The following is an 11,318-nucleotide window of genomic DNA, read 5'->3' as shown; positions in this document are numbered from 1 at the left end:
AGAATTAAATTGTACATGTTTTTAAGATTTTAATCTGTAAAATATAACTGATTTCATAAGGATCAAGGTAACTGCAAGAGAGCCTGAGCTTTAAAATCTTACTTTTCGTTGTTTTTTTCTTCTTTCTTCTTCTTCTTTTTTTAATAGAATAGTCTTAAGTTTGAGATGACTCTACTACCTCTAGTCTTCTACTTAAGAAGTGAATGTTGGCCGGGCGCGGTGGCTCACGCCTGTAGTCCCAGCACTTTGGGAGGCTGATGTGGGCGGATCACGAGGTCAGGAAATCGAGACCATCCTGGCTGACACGGTGAAACCCAATCTCTATTACAAATACAAAAAATTAGCTGGGTGTGGTGGCGTGCGCCTGTAGTCCCAGCTACTCGGGAGATTGAGGCAGGAGAATGGCGTTAACCTGGGAGGCGGAGCTTGCAGTGAGCCGAGATTGCGCCACTGCACTCCAGCCTGGGCAACACAGCGAGACGCTGTCTCAAAAAAAAAAAAAAAAAGGTGAATGTCAGTGTGATAACCATTTTTATTTTGTCTTGAAATTGCGTGTTTCAAACTGAAACCATATAGTTCTATTTGTGAGGGTCATGATTTTTCCATTTAACTACATCCAGAAATCACATGAATGCAAAGGATAGCCTTTATTCACATTCTGGAGCACACAGACTATGTCTTCACCTATTTCTATCTTTGTTTACCTCTGTATCTATCATAGTCAAAAGAGATCTTAAAGATAAAAATATTGCCCCTTCTAAAAGGTAAAACATTCATACCTTTCCCTTTATTTAAAAATCAACATGGTTTTATCCCATTTGATCTTTATAAATTCTGATTTAGGTGATGATGATTCTATTAAGTGTAATTATACCCCAAATAACAGCGATCTAATATTCATTATCATTTTTACCTTGTCTCTGAAAAGCATCATATAGTTTTGCTTTTAGAAAAACATAAAAAGGACAAAATACACATTTTCCCAGAATTTATAATGCTCAATCTATGTATTAAAATAATTTACTTTTTGCTTTTGCCCATCTTTAAGGAATCTATGTTAATCATTATCCAAGATTACATACTACTGGCTTTTGGCATTTTGCAAATTAGGTTGATTAGATGGTAGCATTATCCTTGCAGATTATTACAGAAAAGCTCCTTGGCCTATACAGATTTTACTTGTGTTCAGTTTTCACCAGACACTTCTCTGTGAGTAGTTTTTTGAAGATTATATATCTGATGGCAGAGAAATTTATGATAAAAAATGTGCTTTGAATAGTGTTCAGATTTGTATTTTAATTCTCACTTGCAAGAAGCCAAATTAAAAATAAAATTAAAAATAAGTTAATTCTAAATCTTTGGCCCTTGGGTGCATAATAATTTTTCTGTGATATTTCTTCTGTGAAGAAGAAATGTTTAATTTTCTCTTCCTGGTTGCAGTATTTGAGGCATTTCCTTTTGCTTTATCATCACTCAAGTTATCTATTGCTATATAACACATCACTTCCAAATTTGTTGGCTTAAAATATCTTTATTTTTGTGCTGTGGGTTGACTGCGGTGATTCTTGCTCTTGGTCTCTCATGAGGCTGCAGTCAACTGGACATCCAAGATGGCCACTCCCATGGCTGGCAGTTGGTGCTGGCTTCAGCTGGAGCTCAGCTGGACTATTTGTTGGAGAACCTATGCATGCTTCTCCATGTGAGCTAGGCTCTGGCTTCCAAGAACAAGCATCCCAAGAGTGAGTGTCATGGAAAACCTAGGTGAATGCTGCAAGGTTTCTTATGATGTAACCTTAGAAGTCCCGAGAACATCACTTCCACTGTATTTTACTGGTCAAGAACTCCACAAAGGTTTGCACAAATTTGGTGGGAAGAAACTAGTCTCTGCTGCTCACTGGGAGGTGTATCAGTAGCAACACAACCAACAGGATATGTATATGTACATGTGTATATAGTGTGTGTATACATATAAAGAAATTTAAGGAATTGGCTCACATAATTGTGGGGGCTGATAAGTCCTAAATCTGTAGGACAGACTGGCAGGCTGTTACCTCAGGCAAAAGCTAACATTGCAGTTTGAGTCCTTACTTCATAGGGTAGGCAGATAGGCCAAAAATTCAGGCAAAATCTCTGTGTCATGGTCCTGAGGCAAAGTATCTTCTTCTTTAAGAAACATCAGTTTCACCCTTAGGGCCTTCAACTGATTGCATGAGATCCATTCACAATGTCGAGAGTAATCTTTACTTAAAGTCAGCTGATTGATGATGTTAATCGCATCTATAAAATACCTTCACAGCAACGTCTAGATCAGTGTTTGAACAAACAACTGGACTTCATAGCCTAGCCAAATTGACACATAGAATTTGAATGTCATAGCAAGCATAGCAATTTTTTTTTTTTTTTTTTGAGAAGGAGTCTCACACTGTTCCCCAGGCTGGAGTGCGGTGGTACGATCTCGGCTCACTGCAAGCTCCACAGCCCAGGTTCATGCCATTCTCCTGCCTCAGCCTCCTGAGTAGCTGGGACTACAGGCGCCCGCCACCACGTCCAGCTAATTTTTTTTTGTATTTTTAGTACAGATCGGGTTTCACCGTGTTAAACAGGATGGTCTTGATCTCCTGACCTCATGATCCGTCCGCCTTGGCCTCCTAAAGTATAGCAATTTTTTAGATCATCTTTAATTTGCTGTAGTCATCATAAAAATGCTTTAACAAGAATAAGATGTTTGCTTAAAAGGCAATAGCAACTTCAGACTGTGAGAAATGATGTTGACCTCTAGTAGGACTAATTGATCAAATGATTTTTTGAAGATATGGTAAGAAGACTCTACCTTAGTCTCTGTCTCAATCCTAGTCTAAGACTCATCTCTTAATGTTCGAAACTGATACTTCATATGCAATTACATGAAGAGATTATAGTGTAACTAAATGTAATATCTAAAAAACTCTCATTTTCCTTTCCTTTTTAGAATCTGACTACTTTACCTTTTGTGCTTACATTTCTGTTTCTTTTACTTTCTCTTGAAACTACTTTGTCAATATTAATATATATGGAGTACCCTCCCCCACCAAAAAAAAGAACAATAACTATTAGTTGGAGGATGTCTTATATTATTTTAAATTTCTATTTCACAACTGATTTGTGTGCATGTTCCTCAACCTAATGCACATATCTAGAATTTTTGCTTATAAATTCGAGTGAGATTTGACCTGTATTCCATTTTCCATTGACCTGGCTAGTTTATTTAATTTTTCTGCTATGACCATCTCCCTCTCTGTGATTGAGTGTCTAATAGTGATTGGTTCATTGATAATACAGTCTTCTAGGGTCTTTTTAAAAAACACAGATTCCTGGACATTTCCTTGATGACTGAAGCAGAAAGTCTGGAAGTTAGGTGCAATCCACATTATTTTAACAAGCACCCTTGGAGTAACCATTTCTCCAATCAGAGTTCATCTGTAATCATATACTGCTTTAGGAGAAAACTTAGCCTCTACTTTTCAGTACCACTGTCTATTCCTATTATATATACACACACACACACACACACACATACACACACATATATATATATATATTAGATTATGTGTGATTATTTGATAGCTTAATTTTCCATGTTAGATCCCCTTTTCTTCAGCCTCTAATAGAAATTGTCCATCTTTCAGGCCTTTACTAACAGTAAGACACTCATAACTTCTATCTACTGCCAGTCCACATATTTCAGATTTTTATGACACTCTCAGCTTCTGGTATCAATAACTGCTTTAGTTTGGTACACAGAAGTATATCTTGGTGAAAGGAAATTATTATAGATATAAGATCCTATATCCTTTCTGGCAATAGTGTTCCAAAGGAGGGTGGAAGTTAGAAGATCAGAGAAATGTCCCTAGCCATTTCTAGTATAAGGGAATGAGTCAGAATTTGCTGGAAACTCTGGAAGCTAGTCATATCATACTACTACTAGAGTAGGGACCATAAAGAGGTCTGATGCAGGCATCTATGGAAGTTGGTACTTTGTGACTGCTACCTTTCTGGGTTAGTGCACATCTAAATGGTGGTGATAGGCCTGGGGCCTCTGTTAGTTATTATGGCCAACAGTTGCTAAGGAAAGCTGGTTGCTGAGTAGGAAAGGAAGGCAAACTGGAATACGTTAGATATCCTTGGCACCTTTCTCTACTTGCCACCAACCAATGTTGATATTTAGAGTGTAATGGCTGGTGTTTCATCTCTATCTCTCAAATCTCATGCAACTTCCCATTTAGCCAACTCTAAGCTGAAGTGATATAAGGGGATTCTAGAAAACATAGATCCATGTGAACAAATTGACAATAGAACAGTTCAGTATTTTTCAGCCCTTGTCACCTTGACATCTACTCACAGCTCTTTTAATCATATTTAGGTTTAAAAAATAGCAAAATCATGCTTCTAATATGCATCTGCCTCTTTTATAACTGAAAATATGCTTTCTCCTCAATAGAGGATTTACAAAGCTGCAAGATATTTATTTTATATATGATGTTCATTCCTTGCCCAATGTTGAGCTTATAGAAATAGCCTCCTCCTAAACTTTTAGAAATTTACCATCTAATTATTTCTAGAAATAATAACAATCATAAAGATCTTGAAATATAGGGATAAATTATCTATAATTTCACTATTAAAACTGAAGAGCCTGGTAAATTTGATATAACCCTTTCAAATAATTTTCCATTGTGATATATTATGTATAGAATGATATATTATTGATATATAGGGATATATTTATATATGTAAATAAAATGAATTAATAGGCATACAGTGTTTAATTTGCCATTCAATTTAATACTAAATTATAACTGTTTTCAGGTTCCTACATAGCCTTCCTAATAAAGACTGCATAATATTCTATCTAGTGACTGTGGCATCAATTAATTCGTTCCCATTCTACTGGTGCATATCTAGATTGCTTCTCAGTTTTCATGGGTACAAATAGGCCCATGTGATAAGATATAATGCATTCCTAGATAGTTCTATGAAAGTACAATGTGTGAAATTTGTACAATATGCTTACTAGTTATAAGGGAAAGTCCATTTTCCAAAGCAAAAGAATTTATAAAATCCATGACTGTATTTCTTTTAAGACAATATGTTTCCAACAGTTATTCACAGAAGGCCTTTGTTCTTTTATTTGCAGTGGGACACTGCCAACCAGTTTAATTCTAGTGAGTGACTGACTGAAGCTAAAAATTTCCTGATTTCTTTCTTTTTGCAATTTTATTACACTTGTAGAACCAGTATTTTTACTTGTATCAGCATTTTTTCTTTTCTTCTAAATTTTACGTTATTTACAAAATAACCATAACATTCAATAATATATCAAAATAATTGCACAAATATTGCTGAAGAGAAAAACTGATGTCAACACTGCCAAACCTGAATGTTTCCAAGAGCAAAACAATAGCTTAAAATATTCTTTTTCAGTTGATGTACTGACGTATTGTGTAATAAGTTTAAAAGTCACAGAAGTTGAAAGTCTGAAATGTCAGGTGTTTTCCTAGAAGAGGCCAATGACTTCATACTTATAACCTTTCCTATATATTGGAACTTTTAAGGGCAAATACATCTTTAAAATGTATGAACATCTTAATGGCTCTTTGCAAATGGAAATACAATGAGGAGGCATATAAATTAGAGTGTGGTTAGATAGAAAAATGTTTTATGTATAATTTGATATCTGAGCTGAGTTCTGGGGGAAAAGTAGTTAACTATGTCAAGGTCATGGGGTAGGGTAAATGACTTTCCAGCATGTTTGGGAGACAGAAAATGCATGATATGTTTGAAGAATTGTTAGTAGTTCGGTATAGCTGAAGTGAAAGTCACATATGGCCAAAGAAGTATGGTGGGTGGAAATATGAGTCAGCAGAGAGGCAGAGGATAGAAGCAGAAATCAGAAATATGAGCTAAACTAATGGTTGATCTTGATTTTGAAAGAACTGGCAAGTTCCTCAGGGAGGCATGCGATCAACATGACCAGATTTGTTTTCAAAAATATATTTTGGCAGCTATGATCAGTAGAAATTGGAGAAGCTAAAGAGAGACCAGTTAGGAAAATATTGTTGTGATTCAGGCAAGATAAAATAAAGTGATGAAGGGAGGTAGTGACTGCAGTGGTAGGGAAGAGAAAATGGTAGATACTATTTTAGAAGTCAAATCCACCAGAACTGTGACTTGTGCATTTGGATGTGGGGAGTGGGCAATGAGATGAAACAGTCTAAAATGACTTTCAGACTTCCCTCTTGGGCAACTGAGTTCACGATAATATCATTCTCCAGGAGAGAGATAATACAGGAGAAGCAGTTTTATTAATGTACATGATGAGGTCATATTCATTAACAACGAGTGAGACACACCTGTAATTATATCTAAGGAGATATAATTCATTAGATAGTTGGATGTATAAATATATGGATTAAATTGAAAACATAAATTTAGGCAGTATTGGTAATAAGGAAATTGAAATGGAAAAGAATATTTGGATCACATGACTTAGGGATAAAATGTAGAGGAAGAAGAGCAGAAGGCGTAGGGCAAATCTTTGGGGAGCTTAGATATCATGTAACCACAGAAGAAATAGAAAGTATTGAAGACGACATAGAAAAAGCATGGACAGGTGTAAAAAAAACTCTTTAGCATTTGATGTATACTACATAGGAAGGCCTTCTAGTTTAAGAGTTAGATGAAGTGCACTTTTGTCTGTTTCTAGGCATGTGGCCATAGACATATCACTTAACATCATTGTAATCTTAAGTTCTGCTATGCAAAATGAGACTATGGCTACTGCCTGGTTTATAGGTCTATAGCAGATAAGATAATATATGTTAAAGCATCTTGGGAACACTCCAAGTCACCATATAAATGTAAATTTTTATTATTTTCTAGATACTGACATATTTTATCACTTTTGACCTTTCTTCCTTTCTACTAAATGGGATGTTAAGTGGGCTTATAATTTCAACCTTTGGGTATAATATAATCTCTTACATTGAAATAAACATTACTAAAAATTGACAGGACTACCAAATAGTCTAGGTCAAGAACTTGTAAGATACAGAACAGAGGACACACTAAATTTTTCAAGACTTACTATGATATACATGCAAGATCAAGCTGACATTGGATTAGTTCTAAAACAACAACAACAAAACAGTCATTGGAAATTTGGTTATGTGCTTGGCATTACTGTAAGAGCAATTGGAGGGAAATGGGTTTTCTAATTCAAAATAGATGGTTGAGGATAAGTGTAGTCTTAAAAGTATGGCTTACAGCAAGGATTCCTGAAGGCAAATTCATACAATGGGTGGAATTCATGTTACTATCTGCTTCCATTTTTTTTTTTAACAGCCTTTCCTTCCATTTCAGTCCTGTTTGCCTTTTCTCTATTTTATCTCCATTCTAAAGAATTTTTCTGAGCCTGGGAATATAATCCAATGTATTCATTCATTTTCAAATATTAAAATATTAATATTTAAAGGCAATGTTTCTCAAAGAGTGGATCATGAACTACCCAGACTCACTGACTCAGGTGATTTTGACACCCAGTTTGATTGGAGAAGCACTGCTTTTAGAATATATTTTATTAAACAGAAATGCAAGAATAATTTTCTATTATCTATTATTATAAAAAATGAATGAAACATTACTATAGTGTAATAAAAATAGTGCTTGGAGTAAAAAAAATCCCATTTTTTTTCTCACTGACTAAATGTGTGATATTCTCAGTTTAGTCTTTTAATCCCTTAAAATCTCCATTTGCCCATCTTAAAAATGGATAAATAATAATAAAACCTGCTCAATCTCACAGAGTGGTTTTGAGCATCAAGAGAGACAGATTGTTGGTGAAAGTAGCTACAACAGTGAAATAGGATACCTCTATGTCATTATCTTCATTTTAGCAAATTGTGGAATGTCTTGGGGGAGGAGGGCATTTTAGTACTTTAAGAATTAAACTACATATTTTTATTAATGACAAAAACCTAACCTCTAGATAGCTAGAACATATAAATGCAAATAACAACATATTAATTACACATATTTGAACTATAGAGTTGGGTTTTTATTATTATGAATATATTTCAAGAAAAAAGCTTACAATTATGTCACAATTTCTGGATTGGTGCTCAATAAATATTTACTGAATGGATAAATGCATTTGGAATAGATTTATATTGTTAACACAGAGCTATTCCTTTTTATTATATTTTCTAAAACTTCCTCATAAGAACAGAATATATAAAAACCTTAATGCCTTATTGATGTAGCATCATGCTGGAGTATTAATATCAGCATGACAGCATATCAATAATAATATGACTAATGTAGAGAAATTCTGCCTTGGGGTTTATGCAAGAATCCACTTGGGTTTTATTCTTATGATTTAAAGGGTCATTACCTATCAATTCAATTACAATTTCGTCTCAATGAAATGAGCATACGTCTGTCAATAACACTGTTTATTAACTCTTTTAAACAAACTCATAATATGCTTAAGAAAATCAGATCTATAACCATTGCACTCCTAAGGGAACAGTTATTTTTCACTCTTGTGGTTGACATTTTATATAAATTCTTTCTAAAATAACATATAAGAGTTACTAAATATGATTTTGCATTAAGGAGTGAGTTTTCTGTTTGGTTTATAGTACTACTGAATACTGTCTAGTCTCTGAATTTAGAGTTAAAATGAACTGCTATTGATTGAATATTAGTAAACAGTGTAGACCCTCTTTGTTTCTGTCTCCCTCTTTTCCTCCATCTTGACTTTTCTTTCTTTCTCTCACCCATTTGTCTATTCTTCACTCCTATCACCAACAGCACACATTGAATATATTCTGTGTGCTACAGAATATGGGATAATAGAAGATACTTTAAATCAGTGGTACTCAACTGAGGATGATTTTGCTCCCCAACAGGCATTTGTCAACGTCTGGAGATAGTTTTGCTTGTCACCCTGTGGGAGTGTTAGTGGCATCTACTGGGTAGAGCCAAGGATACTGCTCAATAAAAGGACAATGAAAAGGCCCTCTACAACAAAAAATTACCTGCTGCAAAATGTCAGGAAGGCTGGGGTGGAGAAACTCTGCCTTATGTAATTTCTGTCTTTACCATATACTCAGTGTTCGTGTCAGCTCAGCAATTCCCTACAAGGTGCTTTTCTCCCGATTCTTCACAACTTCTAATATGGAATTTCCATTAGTAATTACACATGATGTTTTTCTACATGGAGAAAGTATTGGAGTCTTTGCATGACTGCTTGGAGGTTTCTATTTCTTTCATGGTCATCTTGTGCCACAATGTTTTTTTTCTTTTTCAGGGGAGTGTACTACAAAAACACTTTCTGTTAAAAATTAATATGAATAGGATGTTTTATATTTTCTTCGGTAGGTGTGATCTTATTAGAGAACGAAAGGTCTGGTTTGTAATATGCAGTGTTGTTTGAGAGGCATTACAGACAGTGTCTGAGAGCACAAATGTAGAGTCCATACTCCCTGGATTTGATTACTGGCTCTGATGCTTACTAGGTATGTAACCTACATAAGTGTCTTGTCTTCTCTTTAAAATGCAGATTTTAAGTAGATTGATGTGGGTTTTGAAAGAATTACCATGATATTTAATTAATACAATGATGTTATTGATTTAAAGATACAGCATTATTTTATGCTATGCACCAGAAAAAAGAAAATGCCACCAATTAAATTATTATAAGCCATCATATGTGAGTCATACTCCAATGTCAAAGGTTGTTAAAATGTGGAAAAAAATACATCTTAGAACCAAGAAAATGCAGTACGTGTAAAGCATTTAGAACTGTGGCAGACACTGAATATACACAAAATATCCATTAACACTTGAATTGATATATGCACAATAAACCACCACTAGGAGAACAGGCAGTAATGTTCAGAAAGGAGTCCAGAATTGCCACACTGCCAATATTCTTTTTTGGAAGAGAATGTTTTTTTCTTTTTTCTTTACTGCCAATACTTCTATTCATACATGTTTTAAAAGACTATTAATCATTTGAACATGAATATTGATTATGCTACTCTGTAACAAGCCCACTGAAAAAATAAGTGCAACCAACTGACTGGAAACATTTTGTGGGATGAAGAATTTTGGTTTGAAATGTCCTTTACGCACTTCTCTATCTGATTTGATTTCATGATCTGTGTCATAATGGCCTGATATTTTTTCCTGACTGCACTGTGTGTGAGAGCAAATCATTCTTGTGGGCTTTCACAGCTTTCTCATGAACATCTGTTTATGTTCCTCTCTTTCTGTTGTATCTTAGTCTTTCTATGTATGCCTTCTCCATTGTAATACAAACACCTAGAGGAAAGACGTGATAATGTTTCCATATACCTACTATCTGGCACAATTTCAGGTACAAACTCGATATACATTTCATATTGTACAAATTTTTAGTCTGTTTTGTGCCATAAGATATAGAAAACATAAATATGCAAGGACTAGAAACTACCTAAGTCAATTGGTGAATAACGTCTACTCTCTAAAAGATACATGTGAGGTCAGAGTTCAGCATGTCGTATTGGAACATAGAAAGCAGCCCAGTTCTGAGAGAGAAAGAATTTCTGGCAGCACTGCTATTACTCCCATACCGTGGGTCTGAGTGAGCCTGAGCATTTGACCTCTTCCTTTTCTCCAATGTGGAGAGTTTATCCTCTCTCGTTCCCTCCTATATCTCATTTTGACATGAGACTAACCAGAAGACAAAGGCAATTTTAGAGGCTTAACAGTTTTGCTAGAGATGATGATCAGCTATCCAAGCCAACCAGAGGTGCATTTCGAGTCATGTCTGTAAAAATTAAGATTATGTCCTGAGGTCTAAGACCGGTGAAGGCATCAGCACAGTTGCAGGATAATGGCTAGGACTTTTTTGCCCCATGATCAAACCCAGAAGGAAGAATAATACCTCACAAGAACAGAAAGCTCAACCAAGGGGTTTGAAAATCAAACCAACTTGTTCTAGGATTTTGGAATTCTAGAATACACTCCTAGAATAGAGCTTAAGCCATTATGTATAAACTTTGTTCTCGCTTTACCGGTGAGAGGTATAACTATTGTGTTCAGCTGGGAATGTCTTATTAGATAAGCTGTTAGGATGCAGCTCTATTCCCACATTGGGTAACACATCAAGGACAACAGCAAATGGCAGGCTGCTAGTTGCCATGTGGTTTACTGAAGCCAAAATACCAACAAACATAATCTAGGAATAGAGCTCACACAGATCTAGAGTTTTCCTCTTTATTCCAGTAGATTTT

This window comes from Rhinopithecus roxellana, chromosome 16 (genome assembly GCF_007565055.1).
Source record: "Rhinopithecus roxellana isolate Shanxi Qingling chromosome 16, ASM756505v1, whole genome shotgun sequence".
Taxonomy (NCBI): Eukaryota; Metazoa; Chordata; class Mammalia; order Primates; family Cercopithecidae; genus Rhinopithecus; species Rhinopithecus roxellana.
The sequence above is the reverse complement of the archived record's forward strand: the minus strand, read 5'-3'. Positions refer to the sequence as shown.